Below are 3,785 nucleotides of genomic sequence, written 5' to 3' on the forward strand. Positions count from 1 at the left end.
TACTCGGGAGACTGAGGCAGGAGAATCACTTGAACGTGGGAAGCAGAAGTTGCGGTGAGCCAAGATTGTGCCTTTGCGTTCCTGGCTGGCAACAGAGCAAGACTGCGTCTCACACACACATACAAATAATAGCAGCAGTAATAATAATAATAATAATAATAATGGATGCTACTTTATGAAAATATATTTAAAAGACACTATTTTCTCCTCTGCTTGGGGAACACAGTTAAAGCTGTTCTGAGGACTCTGAAAAATTTCTCAGAGGTCTGAAGTCAACAGACACTCTCCTAGAGCCTCAGTCTCACATGTAATTCTGCCTCTCTGCAATGCCCTTTGAGACTCATTTTCCCTTTTAAGCCTGCCTGCATGAGGCTGCATTTCATACAGAAATTGTCACCTCTCTTTATCACTCTGTTACTCTTCCCAAGAAGAAGGGAATACAAATATTATTGGTCAGATTCTGGAATACTTTACAGAAAATTTACTATTGTATGTGGTCACTGCGAATTAAGAGGTTATACACACGGTATTGAGGTATAGCATTGAAACTCTTGAAGTTCAATGTTAAAATAGACTTTGAATGAATAAAATAAAACAGATTCTAAATCTACAGTTGTTTCCCTAATATTCATCTCAAGTCTTCAAAACTAGATTCCATGTAATAGTCAGACAATGGCAAGGTGAATTTTCTTGGTTTCTTTTCCTCCCAGATAACTAAGTTTTATTTTTTCTGTCATTCATATCTTCAGCCCAGAAACCCAGTTCCAGACCACTGTAAGCAAGGCTATAGGTATAGATAAAATAAACTTTTTCTTGTCTAGGAATTTGTATTGTTGTTTTTATTATAGGTTACCAAAGAGTTTTATTCTTATATCTTTTGATATATTAAAAGTTAAACTTTTTCAGTTCTCTACCTCCAGCCATTCTGTCTTAGGAATGTGGGTATTTACAGCTTTTGGCTGAAATTAGTGAGAGCAAGTTTGTTACTTGTTATCACTTTGGAGTTTATGAAATTCTTTTGAAAGTCTTCCTCTCTGAGTCAGTCGGGACCTGGGACTTTGCTTGACTCTCATGACATGGGGTATACTACATGGGAAGATAAAATACCTTAAAATTCTGCCATTATAATCGTCTCTTTCTAAAGGATACTGACTAGGAGGCAGAGGGTGGTGCATAGGATTCATTAGACGTAACAGTTGACTGTACCTCTCACTCTGCTCCTCTCTCTTCTTTATCTTGCTTCCAAAATAAATGTGCATACAATCACTGAGGGGTTTTGTTAAAATAGAGATTCTGACTCAGTAGGTTTGGAAGCCACAGATTCTGCATTTCTAACAAGTTCTCAGGTGATACAGATGTTGCTGGTCTATGGCCTACATCAAAGACAGACCTACGGGAGGACACTTCAGCTCAGCTTGCCAGAGAGTGCCATCCTCCAGTAGTGTAGCAGTCACAAATCCACCTACTAGTCCACTGGTATTTTGATTCCGTCAGCTTCTATCCATTGTATGCACTACTTCCTCAAGCTCTTTTTGCAGAGGGATGATTGGGAAAGCAGGTAGGATCCCCGATAAAAAATGATATCATTTCCTTCAGGATATTACCACTCTTCCTACCAACAATTCATTTATATTTCTAGATTTTAGAACTGCAGTAGCGAAGTTATCCTCCAGAGGATAAAGACTAGTGGCCAGAAGGATGATTACTGGTGGCCAGAAGGTCATTTTTATTACCTTTTCCTCCTTGATTTATGTTTACTTTAAATGTCTTTATCTATCCAGTCTCTATGGATGGCATCATCAGTTAGGCTGCCGATATTTTTCAAGACTTCTATGAAGGGGCTAGTAAGAGCTTTTTCAAACTAATGATATCTGCAATAAAAGAACATTCACCAACACAGCTTTAAACAAGTGGAAACTCAACAAAGCCGTAAAGGCGCGTTAGCCTGTTTAACAAGGCAGGCGGGCAGGAAGGTAGAAAACTTTTCTAGTGGGATTGAGGATGCTTACAGCCACTGGTGATGATCTGTTCCTTGGGATCAGCAATAATATTGAATTGTATTCCTTCATGGAATTCTTCATGGAATTCCTTCATGGAATTCCTTCATGGAATTCCTTCATGGAATTCTTCTATAAACACTACTAAACATTTGTGTTTTGTTAGGGACCACATGAGGTATTGTGGGAATAGCAAAGATAAACAAGACAAGCATTGGCTTTCCAGAGATCTAAACACAGGCCAGAACAGACACGTGAATGACTAGATTTTTAAAGGACTCACTAGATGCCATTAAGGTATACATCCAATAAATATTTTTTAAGCCACTACCATGTTCCAGGCAAAGTGGTGAAAACAATAGACATAGTCCCTTCTTCCATTGGAGCTCATTAAATAGCCATTACACAAACAATTATGTGATGACAAATTTATATAACTATCCTGAAATGTAGATGGGCTGTAAGGAAGAAAAAAGAGAAACCTGATTGAGAATGGAATTAGAGATAGCCTCTCTGAGGAAGGGACATTTCTCCTGAGGCTCTGAAGGATAAGGAGGAGTTTGCTAAGTAAAGAGATGGGAAGACCAGTACCAAGGAAAGCACAGCATGTGCTAAGGCAGGAAAGAACTTGATACATTCCAGAACTAAAAGCAGACTAGTATGGCCAGATGGTCACGAGGGAGAGAGAGAGAGGAACAAGATGAGACTGGACAAGCAGGCAAAGAAGCTCACGTTGAAGCACCCTGCAGGACCAGACTCAGCATTTTCTTCTAAATGCAGTGGGAAACCATGAACACAATTTACATTTTGAGAAGTTGACTATGGCTGCAGACAGGAGAGAGGCAAAAATCTTAGCTTATGGACCAGTTGGAGCCGTCAGCTGGGTCATGTTCATTATGTTCTGAGTTCAGGGACAAATCGCTGGCCAGTAAGGTGCCAGCTACCACCAATGCTGGTACCATTGTCCCATGTGAAGTCTCTGTGTCCAGAACACCATGCTGGGGCCAGAGAAGATTTCCTTCGTCCAGGCATTATGCATCACCATTAAAATCTCCAGGGGCATCATTGAAATCCTAAGGGATGTGCAGCTCATTGAGACTGGAGACAAAGTGGGAGCCAGTGAAGCCATACTGCTGAACATCTCTTGCTATTTCTTGGGTGGATCATCAGGCAAGTGTCTGACAATGGCAGCATCTACATCCCTGAGGTGCTTGACATCACAGGGGACACTCTGCATCCTCACTTCCAGGGTGTCTGCATGGTGCCTGTGTTTGCAGATTGGTTACCCAGCTGTTGCATCAGTACCCCATTTTATCATCAATGGGTACAAAGACCTTCTTGGCTGATCCATCTGCCTTGTGGCTGCTGCCCCTGTGACCTCCACTAACACTGCTGCTCCTACTGTGGCCACAGCCGCAGCCAAGGTTGAAACAAGGAGGAATCGAGAGTTGGACAAGGATATGGAGTTTGGTCTCATTGATCACCAAAAAGCAACCAACTTAGCCAGCTTTTTTTTTTTTTTTCTCAAAACCAGTAAATAAAGACTTATCTTAAAAAAATAAAAAGAAGTTTCAACACTGACTAAAGTGCCTGAGGTCAACGTGGAGACAAATTTAGTCAGTATCTTTCTCTTATATTCTAAGGTGCCCTGAGGGGATGTACTTGAAGAAGAAATTTTGGAGCATGTACTTCAGAGAAGAAAGAGGATTTCAGAGATGACTTAAAAATATACAATAAGTTCATCTTAAAGTATCCTTTTGTGTAAGACAATACACTAAGTCTTGTGGG

General features: G+C 40.5%; 1 pseudogene; it reads left to right on the top strand.

Annotated features, from left to right (window-relative positions):
• Positions 1–2,855: 2,855 nt before the first annotated feature.
• LOC105515458 lies at positions 2,856–3,343 on the top strand (annotated as a pseudogene).
• The last annotated feature ends 442 nt before the right edge of the window (positions 3,344–3,785 follow it).

This window comes from Colobus angolensis, unplaced genomic scaffold (assembly GCF_000951035.1).
Source record: "Colobus angolensis palliatus isolate OR3802 unplaced genomic scaffold, Cang.pa_1.0 Scaffold26, whole genome shotgun sequence".
NCBI lineage: Eukaryota > Metazoa > Chordata > Mammalia > Primates > Cercopithecidae > Colobus > Colobus angolensis.